This window comes from Leptonychotes weddellii, chromosome 6 (genome assembly GCF_054177405.1).
Source record: "Leptonychotes weddellii isolate Sample4059 chromosome 6, ASM5417740v2, whole genome shotgun sequence".
Taxonomy (NCBI): Eukaryota; Metazoa; Chordata; class Mammalia; order Carnivora; family Phocidae; genus Leptonychotes; species Leptonychotes weddellii.
Window position 1 is genome coordinate 16,214,693 of NC_138374.1, and position 11,744 is coordinate 16,226,436.

Consider the following 11,744-nt stretch of genomic DNA (forward strand, 5'->3'; position numbering starts at 1 on the left):
GAAAAATGAAGGGGGGGAAATCAGAGGGGGAGATGAACCATGAGAGACTATGGACTCTGAGAAACAAACTGAGGGTTCTAGAGGGGAAGGGGGTGGGAGGATGGGTTAGCCTGGTGATGGGTATTAAAGAGGGCACATTCTGCATGGAGCACTGGGTGTTATACACAAACAATGAATCACGGAACACTACATCAAAAATTAATGATGTAATGTATGGTGATTAACATAACATAATAAAATAAAATTTTTAAAAAATGAGTTTTCTTTAATAAAAATTATGTCACAAGAATTTGGCACTACAAAATTCTGTAATATGTCACATGAAGAAGCTATAACATTACATGTTGTGGCAACAGGTGCTGGGTGTCAGGTCTTCAGATTTTATTAGGGACAATCTGAAAAAATAGTATACTCCAGACACAAGGTATGAAAAGGATCTCATGAATGGGTAGTTAAAATAGATAACAGGCCAAAACCAAGGTGAAATATAATAGTTCAAGTTGCCTCTACATTTTGGTAAATAATAGAGCTATCTAAGAAAAAATATTTTTACTTTGAAGAAAGGTAAAAATTACATTACTTTAAAAAAACATGAACAGATACATGATGTATGCAACATACTTTCAAAGGGTTCAGAAAACAGGGACATATATGTAGAGAGTAAAAAGATCAGTAGAGAAAGCATGCACAGATGATAAAGCAAATGGAACAAAATGCTAATAGGTAAAGCTAGATAAAGAATATATGTATGTTCTTTGTACTATTCTTTGAACTTTTCTGAAAGTTTGGGATTATTTCCAAATAAAAAGTTTACAATGATTAAAAGTGTGAAAAGATTAGGGGGGGAAGAAGGTAGAGGCTCTTGATAAGCTGTTTTTCTACAGTTAATGTCTGAGATTAACTAAATGTCCATATAAATCCTTGATTAGATAATCGTTCTTGTTAATCAAAAATATGAGACCATTCCTCAGAATGGTCAAAATCAGACAACTGAAACTGCTAATTTTTATCATATATGATGGGGTTTTCCATTTTTTCAGTAAAAATAAAGAACTTTATTTGTTAAGGTTATTTTTTAAAGATTTTATTTATTTATTTGACAGAGAGCAGGAGAGAGAGAGAAAGCGACAAGCAAGGGTAGCAGCACAGAGAGAGGGATAAGCAGGCTCCCTACTGAGCAGGGAGCCCGATGAGGGGCTTGATCCCAGGACCCCGGGATCATGACCTGAGCAGAAGACAGATGCTTAACCAACTAAGCCACCCAGGCACCCCTTTTTTGCTAGTTTTAAATTAGCAACATAATTTCCTTTTTGTAGTTCAACTATTAAAATGGACTCAATCTAAATCATCCATGGTTGGGGCACCTGGATGGCTCAGTCGGTTAGGCAGTTAAGCATGTGCCTTTGGCTCAGGTCATGATCCTGGGGCCCTGGGATCGAGCCCCATGTCAGGCTCCCTGCTCAGGAGGGAGTCTGCTTATCCCTCTCCTTCTGTCCCTCCACCCCCAGTTCATGCGCTCTCTCTCTCCCTCTCTCTCAAATGAATAAATAAAATCTTAAAAAAAATAAATCATCCATGGTCAGAGAAGTTCAAAGCTTTCAGGTTAATAATAAGAGTTAAAACAGTTTGGCAGTAAAGTCCAATTCTTTTCCAATTCCTTCATTTCATTCAGAATAGAACTTTTGAGGACACTAATTCTAAATTAGGTTGCTTAAAAGATAATAAGAAATGATTTATCATTATTATTTCTTTTAACAAAAATGCCTAGAGGATCCTAATACAAATCTCATTGGAGTGTTTGCACTAACTACAGATCTTCTACCATGCTCTTAGGTCATTCTCTAATGTTCTTGAAGAGAACACACATTCTCAGATAGACATGTGCCTGCTACACTTTGACTTGATTTGGCAACCAAGGTATTGCTGATCTGTCTAATTTTGAGTGTGATGGTCCTGGACAGGGACTGAATGCAATTCTATTCTCTGAAAAGAACACAGCCAATTTTGGTGCTCTATAAATATGCAATCATAATAGAACCTTAGGGCTAGAAGGGACCTTGAGAGGTCCTCCAGTCTGCCTTGCTCCCTTATATCATCCTACACTAAATGTATCTTATAAAGACCTATGGAAGGAGGTGCCTCAATTTTCACAAATGAGGTTTACCAACAGTCACTGGCCACTGTCAGGAACTAGTTCCCTACATTAAACTCAAATGTATGGTACTATAGTTATGCATACAGTACAGACCAACAACACCTACTGACCATACTTGGCATAACAGTTCTTCACAGACTTGAAGACACTTAAAAACTCCACAACTTTCCATCACAGAAAATGATCCCAGGACCTTTGTTTATCTGCCTAATTTTCCAACTGTTTATTATCTGAGGGGCCCACTCGAGTATTTTCTGTTATTTTTAGGAATGGTAGACCTAATTGCACCCAGAGGTGGACATTAGTAGATTCTTCCAAAATCTAACATGAACCAATGTGTACCCAATCTTATTCATGATATGTAAAGCTGAGAAGGTCACTCTTTTTTCTTTTCTTCCTTATTTCTGCTCTGAATACATTTAATATTCTTTACACACATTAATTTTTATTTGAGTTATTACTCTTATTTTCTGGTCCTTTGAAGACACAATATGATAAATCAGAGAGACCTCCAATTTGGGCATCTGATGAACCTAGATTCAAATCCCAGCTTTGTCCTTTTCTAGTTGTGATTACTGAGCAAGTTTTTGAATCCCTATGTACCTCAGGTCTAATCGAGATAAAGTTTATGGAACAGTTAGTATAGTGTTGAGCATGTACTAGGAATTAAAGAAAAATTACTGCTCTGATAATAATAATTATTATTATTGAGAATGCCAGCAAGTCTCTTTCTCCAGTGTCTCAAACTCTGGGTTTGCTGCCTCAGCTCTTTAAGATGACCTCACACACCTATGGCCCAACATGGCCACGTCAGTTCTGCTCCCAGTTGTCATCTGAACTCCTGATATAAAGCCCTGATTGCAAAAAAAAAAAAAAAAAAAGACCTGATTGCCATTCCAATCCAGTTCCTTCTGGCTCTTGGGACTCGATTTTGTCTCTTATTTTTAGCCTTTTTTTCTTTTGACTCTTTTTGCTTATATCTGAACTTACGTTCCTCTGCTTTGAGCCTTAATGGTTTCTGAGTGTTTAGGTTCCAATTCACTCTTTTGCTCTGTCTCTAGAAGAGAAAATACCTGTCTATGTTACCCAAGCTCTAAAAAGAAGTCAGGCAGTAATACAAGACAGAAGCTTCAAAGATAATGCACTTCATTATCAGCACATTATTTAACAGTATGAGTTAAACTAACCATGGTTTAAATCCCAGTGTTGCTATTTACTATCTGTGTGACTGCAGAGAGGGTGTCTAACCTTTCTGAGTCTCCGTCTGTACATCTGCATAAGAAAAATAAATATGCCTTGCTGTAATGATTACATGGGACTTGCAATAAGAACACCGCTGCAGAAGTTAGCAGGTTCCCTCTAAGTCATCATTTTCCCTCTCCTTTCCTTCTGGGGTGGGTGGGTGAAAAACAAGAACAAATATATTCTGAATTCTCTATGCTTGACAAAACTAGAAACCAGATATTATTCATAGATCTCAAAATATGTGAAGAGCCGTCCAAAAGCAGATGAGATCATGCAGAGCCACTTGGTAGAGGGTGACAAAATGCATGAAGGTTAAGAGGTCTCAATAATAGCTAAGCTCAACAGGCACCAGCCAAAATATACTTCCTAAAGGTGGGAGACTCATTCTGAAGCATAAAGTCTATATGCTTTGTTTGAAACAATGGAAGTGGGGACAGGCTAAGTGGCCACTGGCAGAAGCCTTCCTAGACATAGTTTTTCAAAGAAGCAGAAGAGGCAGTGGTAATTAAAGAATAACATGGGACTTCAGTTCCTTAAAGAATACAGAAGGTTATAAGAGACAATTGCCTTCACCTTCTCCGCTTTGTGGAGAAGCGACAAAATCATCATTTTTAAAACCTAACAGAGAGCTGATGGCACAAAGACACTCAAGTGAAACATTCCAGAAAATCCATGAGCATTTCATAATAAAGAAGAGACCCATGGTTGTTCCCCTTCCTGAAGGAGTAGAATAAGCCTACACAGATACAGGTAAGAAGAAACCGGCCAAACTTTTAACAAACTTTTGGGTCCGCATCAGTGCTGGCACAACATATTAGGATTTCAAAGAACCTGTGCCACAGAGTGAGGTATAAGGTTCATTAACCAATGCTTTTCTATGAGTCATCACTGAGTACTCAGGACATGGTATAACTGCTGAGAGAGATGTTACCCTGGGCTATGCAAGACCTCCCTAAATCTAAGGTAGTTGACCCTCTGAAGGTGGGATACAAGGCAGCAGAGCTAAGAGAAGTTCATGTTAAGTACTCTGAGATCTTGGATATTGCAGGCTAGGGATGGGGCAAGAGAGCTCATAGAAACCTATCTGAGGCATTCCAGCATTTTAGCCACCAAAGGTTAGAGTAGGAGAGGGGAACAGGAGAGCTGAGAGAAAATGCTCTAAGGAATTCTGGGTCTTCAAAGAGTATAACCTCACTAATTTCCACTTAGTTTAAGTGGAGCAGAGAGAAATCTCCAAAGGTATAGACAGTCAAGATCAGGACTGGAGGGCAAAGACAATGCCCCAGAGACTTAAAAAGTTAGCAGTGGGGCTATAAAGCAGAGAAAGAGATCCCACAAACCAAAAAGATGGTGGCTTGGCTGAAAAGCAGAATGAGATCTCTGGAAATTCACCAGTGCTCAAAGCTCAAGCCCTGATGAAAGGAAAAACCTAACCACATCCTCAAAATGTGAATTAAACTGAAACTGCAAAAAAGAGCCCACACACAGTCCAATTATAGGTTAGATTGACTTAGCCACTCCACCATAGAAGCCTGATAGAAAAGGGAGGGTTTTGTTTTGTGTTTTATTTTTTGATAAAATTTTACTTACTTTGCTCCCTATTGCTCTTTTATGTAAAATATCCAGCACACAATCAAAAATTACAAGACACGTGAAAAAGCAAGAAAATGTGACCCATGATCACACACTCAGAGATGATCCTTGTATTGAAATTATCACACAGGGACTTTAAAATAACTATGATAAAAATACTAAGGGATATGGTAGAAAAGATGGACAGTACACATTGAAGAGATGGGGAATTTCAGTAGAGAAAGAGAGACTATAAAAATAAACCAAATATATAGAAATGATAGCACAAAAAATATGGTTATCAAAATGTAATTAAAATGATATTGTTAAAAATTACTTAAGAGCATACTAGAAAGGGCAAAGAAAATGACCCATAAACTTAAAAGGAGATCAATGAAAAGTACACAAACCAAAAAACAAAGATACAAAAAAAGTGAAAAAAGCAAAGCAAAGTGCACAAGAACTGCAGAATAATATTAAATGACCTAACATATTTGTAATTGGAGTCAAAAAAAGAAAATAGAGAAAATGGGGCAGAAGAAATATTTAAATAAATAATGACTGAAAACTTTATCAAACTGATGAAAGAGATCACCCCATAGGTCCAGCAAACTCAATGAATCACCAGCAAGTTCACACCTGCTGCAAAGAAACCACACCTAGGTACAACAAATTAAACCTCCCGCTGAAACACAAAGATACATAACAAATCTTAAAAGCAGCCACAGGATAAGAGAACATTCATCACATATAGAGAGTAAAAATCACATAAATGATGGATGACTTCTCACCAGCAACAATGGAGGCCAGAGGATAATAAAATTATACCTTTGAAGTGTAGAAAGGTAGGAAAATAAACTTGTCAAACCAAGAGTCAATGTCCAGTGAAAATATTATTTAAAGCTGATGGTGAAATAAAGACGCTTTTTTTCCCCCAGATAGATAAAAGCGGAAAGAATTCATCTCCAGTGGAACTAACTGGGTATGCTAAAATGAGTTCTTCAGACTGAAGAGATAAGACACCAAATGGAAATTATGAACTGCATAAAGGAAAAAAAGAGCTCCAATAAGTAAATATCTGGGTGGATATAAAACACTTTTTCTAAGTATATGTCATGAGGCTCACAGCATATGTAGAAGTAAAATGTAAAACAACAAGGGTACAAAGGGTGGGATGGAATTCTACTATGGAAGTTCTTAACACTGTCCATGAAGTAAAATGATATTGTTTGAAAGCAGACTGTAGTAACTTCAAGATACACACTGTACTCTCTTACAGGAATCACTAAAAAATAATACAGAGGTATACTTAAAAATTTAATACAGGAGATAGAACATAATATTAGAAACTATGTGATTTATTCAAAAGAAGGCAAGAAATAAGGACCAAAGGAACAAAGAACAAGCACACTATATATACAGTCACATACACGTCAAGTATACCTCAATAGAGCTGTTTTTCAAAAAAAGAAAAAAACAAAGTGAGTACTAATACTACTATTACTTAACATTTTACTGGAAATACTAGCAAACACAATTAGAAGTATAAAATTAAAGAAAACACCATCACTACTTACAAATGATGTATATCTCAAAAATTCAAGAGACTCAGCTGAAATTGCAAACAGTAAGTGAATATAATAAGAGAGCAAGTTGAAATATTAAAATACAGAAAACAATTCATATATACAAATGACAGTGAATTAGAAGATGTAATGGAAGAAAGGCTCCCATTTAAGGTAAAAACATAAAATATAAAACAACCAAGAATAATTTTACCTTAATTCATTTATAATCCTGAGGTGAGAAAGTCTTTCTAACTATGATTCTAAATACAGAACCATAAAAGATAGATGATTTTGACCATACAAAAGACAAATATTTTTGAATGGCAAAATACAGAACAAAGATAGAATAAATTTAGTGTTTGATTTAACAAAGTCTAAAGACAAACTATAAACTGAAAAAAAAGTACAAATTCTATTTTGAACGAGGGTTAATCTTCAAGACATACCAGGCAATACCTTGTAGACATTGTGGGTTTGGTTCCAGACCACGATAATAAAGCAAATGTTGCAATATAAAGTGATTCAAATTAATTTCTTGGTTTCCCAGTGTATATAAAAGTTATGTTTACACTGTACTGTAGTCTATTAAGTGTGTAGTAGCATTGTGTCTAGAAAAAGTGTGTATACCTTAATTTAAAAATATTGCTAAAAAATGTTAACCATATCTGAGCTTTCAACGAGTCATAATCTGATCACAGATCATCATAAAAATATAATAATAATGAAAGGATTGAAATATTCAGTTAGTACTGAGAATTACCAAAATGTGACACAGAGACACAAAGTGAGCAAATGCTGTTGGAAAAATGGCGTCAACAGAGTTGCTCGACACAGAGTTGCCACAAACTTTCAATTTGTAAAAAACACAATATCTGTGAAGCACCATAAAATGAAGCATGCTTGAATAAAGAATTCTTAGACATTAATATGAAAAAGAGCAACAATCACCAGTCTCCCCCACCCCCAAAAAACGGGCAAAGGGTAAAAACAGTCCTTGAAAACATTCCATCTTACTCATGAGAAAAGTTTAATGAAAACTACATTAAGCTACCCCTTTATTCCTATCAATTTGACCAATATCCAGAAGTCTGATACTTCATGTTGTAAGTGAACATTCATTTTGTAACTGTCCTCTCATGCACTGCCATGGGGAGTGTCAACAGGGATATCCCCCATAAGGACAAGTGTGAAAGGATTATCAATATTGCAAATGCACACACGCTTTGAATAAGTAGTTCTATTTTTTTCTTTGTCCACATGAAAAATGACAAAGTTCAATGTCATTCACTGTAGCACCACATGCAATACCAAAAACCATCTACCAACAGGATTGGTTAAATAAATTTGGTACATTCATACAACGGAACACTATTCAGGTATTAAAAAAAAGAATGAATGACTTTTTTACATATTGCTCTCCAAGATCAATTGATAAGTGAAGAAAGCAAGGTGCAGAATAGTTTGTACAGTTTATGTTGTCTTTTGTATGGTATGCCATCTTGTTATTTAAACGGTGGAGGGAGAAGAATGTACCTTTGTATTTGCTTGTATATACATAAAGAAAAGCTGAAAAGATATACAAGGAATTAATCACAGCAGCTACCTAGGTTAGGGATTTGGGGGAGAGTGGAATGGGGAACTGAGATGGGCAACAGAGGTGGAAGGGAGAATTTTCCCTGCATAAATGATGATCATCTTTATCACTATCAGTACCACAATCTCCAGTATCTGCTGGGTAAAAGGTTTCCAATAATGCAACAAAGAACTTCAGGTTATATTTTAGGACTTTTTGGCAATTGCTAATGAATACTTTGCAGGATACTTTAAATAATGGGGAAATTTTAGGCATGAGATTAAGAAAAATCCCCAAAAAGTGAGAACTTCTGGACCATGGAGAAGTTTCCCAAAGGAAAAAAGCAGGAATCCCCATGTCTGACTCAACTGAGTGAAGTGGCTTGGACAGACTGCTGAACAGTGTGCCAGAGGGTACAATCACACAGTGGCCCCTGTAAGAAGGGATAAGTAATCCAGTTAATGTTACCATTCATAATGTCTGCAGATCTAGCACATCAGATTTATGTGCATGGGTAAAAGAAGAAATGGTAACTGCAGGCCAAATCCATAACAATATAAATGCACTATTTCACATGGATAACAACTAGAAATAAAACTTTCAAAACCAAGCAATTAAGTGATAAAAGATTATTTCTACCACAAAGGCCAGAAGACTTAAACATTAATATATATAAAAGGACCATCCTCTTCAAGTCTCTCTCCAACCTACTATTCTGTTAGTGGAAGAAAACTTGGAAAATTTATTTAAAGAAAACATTTGATCAATATCAAAAATTTTAATTATAGGTTTCACTAATTAAAATATTAGCACCTTATCAAATGGGAATCCTTTAACTTCTTAGGAAAAACAAGCGGAAGCACAAAAATTTGTTTGCTTTCTTTCAGGAATGAGAGAAAGCCGGGGCAATTTAAATTAAAAGCATACTTCAAACTTCCATAAAAACTCTGTTTTGTTTGTTTCTAAGGAACCAAGATGTAACAACATGAAAATTAGTTGCTTGCAGGATACCAACACTAGAAATAGAATAATGGGAAAGAAGTCAAGTTAGTTGTGTTAAAAGAAACAAAAAGGAGTAGGTTTAATTCTAAGCTACCAATAAAAAAGCACATATACTTAAATTAGAGTTTATACTTTCTTGAAAAGGTCAAGATCTCCCTATTCCTGAGCAAGTTGTAAACATTTGATTCAGGGACTAGAGCCAATGTTAATAAAACAAGATCATGCTATTGATCACAAGCAGGAGTTGGGAAGAAAATGAAGACAGATATATACAACAAGTCTAGTCTCACTTTTAGAAAAATAACTAAAAATACATGACCTGATGACAATAGGTCACCGGTCATGTTCATAGGAATTTAACACATGTAAAAATCATATGCAGGCATCCTTCTAATATCCCACATTTATCACATTGATTAACCATTCAATTCCATTTGATTTATGGAAGGTTGTGGTGGGGTTTTTTTTGTTTTCTTTTTGTTTTTTTTTTGGTAAGGATTATTGAACTGGAGGCCACAGATATAACTGCAGATACTAATCCCTGATTTATCCAAGACAGGTAAAAAAAAAAAAAATTATACTAGATTAAAAAAAAAAAAGTAAGGATTCTAGGACACTTGAACAGTATATATTTTATTTTGCTACTTAACTTGAATGCTGGCTAGTCACATTATGTTTATTTGTAAAATAGCAATGAGGATATATAATTGTAAAAGTTGGAAGACCTAAGATCGTAGAAACTGAAGTCAATATCTACTTTAAAGATTCCCACATACAAACTATGCTCAACACTACTCTAAACTTATGCAATACCTTTTTAAGAAAGCTACATTTTACTTAAGACATTATTTTGGAAAACAAGATGCTACTAATCCCCAACCAAAAAAAATCTTACTATTCAATTTAAAAGTAAATTTTTGGTGTAAAAATTCTAGATTTCTGGGGAAAAGAATAGCTAGCCGAAAAAAAAAAAAGTTTTTCGTTTCAATTAGTAACTAAATCATGGAGTTTTTGAAAAATGTGACTATTAATATAATACTCTTAAAAAAGAATGTTAAAATATTGATCAGAAAAGAAAAGAATTTTAGAAGTAATATTTATTACTTCTTTCATTTTCTCTTTTTTTTTTTTTGTGACTTTTAAGAACCCTAATCTAGAATTTGTTTTAAGAGAGAATAGAAAGATGTAAAGTTCTTAAAACAGTTTACCATAAAAGACCAGAAATGTTTGAATTAATTATAGACCTGAATATGTCACAGTGACATAAAATAAGGATTGCTACTAGTTTTTAGGAAAAAAAAAATCGATTAATAAAGCCACAAAGTTTAACTGAGAATCTCATGCTCAGACCAAAGAAGATAACAAATCTAAATAAGACTACAGGCATGGAATTCTGCACCATTCACCAATTAGTCCATTCATTTCTGCATTTATTTAGCATTTTTTAACAGCTCTACATGCCAGGTATTATATTATTAATAAAGCAGATTCCTGGACTGTGAACTCCTCATTGAGGCAGGCATAAAGACATATAACTGTAATAAGCATAAACTTGTACTATAAAAGGGAGGTTCATATTAATACAGTGCAAGAAAGGAAGGAATTAGCCTGGTTTAATCAGGTCAAGAATGGCTTTACAAAGGTGGTGTGTAACCTGGGGCTTACGTGATAAGTAGTTTATCAAATGGAAAAGAAGAAAGAATAACCATTGCAAAACAAAGAAATAGATTATGTACCATAATTAAAGCCTAAAACATGCTGCACGACACCACAGACTGGGGTACTTTGACATGTCTGGGCAAAATGTGAAACAGGAAGAACTGTCAGGAAAAACAGAAGGGAGGGGATCATCCTAAGAGGCCCTGACAACAATAATCAAGAGTTCAAGGCTGAACAGCTCACAAGTTTTTCCTCTAAGATTAGAAACAAGGCAAGGGTGTCTACTCTCACCACTTCTATTCAACATAGTACTAGAAGTCCTAGCCAGAGTAGTTAGGTTAAGAAAAAGAAATCAAAGCAATCCAAATTGGAAAGGAAGAAGTAAAATTGTCTCTGTTTGCAGAAAACATGATGTTATATATAGAAAACGCTAAAAACTCCATGAAAAAAACCTGTTAGTATTAATAAATAAATTCAGTAAAGGGGCAGGATACAAAATCAACACACAAAAATCAGTTGTATTTCTATCCACTAACAAACTACCTGAAGAGGAAATTAGGAAAACAATCCCATTTATAATAGCACCAAAAATAATAAAATCCTTGTATGCTGAAAACTACAAAACATTGATCAAAGAAATTAAAGAAGACACAAACAAATGGAGAGACATCCCATGTTCACATATTGAAAGAATTGATTTTTTTTTTTCTTTTGAGAGAGAGAGGGCACCTTTGAGCCTGTTGTGACGGGTGGGGGCAGCAGGAAGGGACAGAGGGAGAGGAATAGAGAGAATCTTAAGTAGGCTCCACACCCAGCACAGAGCCCGATGCAGAGCTCAGTCTCAACCCTGAGCTCATGCGACCGGAGCCAAAATCAAGAGTTGGACACTTAACTGACTGAGCCACCCAGGGACCCCAAGAATTAATATATTTTAAATGTCCCTACTACCCTAAGTCATCTACAGATCTAA

The 11,744-nt window shown here is 35.3% G+C and overlaps 1 protein-coding gene across 15 annotated transcripts in view; it reads right to left on the bottom strand.

Moving 5' to 3' along the window:
• Positions 1 to 11,744, bottom strand: part of VTI1A (vesicle transport through interaction with t-SNAREs 1A) — a 340,605-nt gene that overhangs the window by 275,537 nt on the left and 53,324 nt on the right. The window lies entirely within an intron of this gene.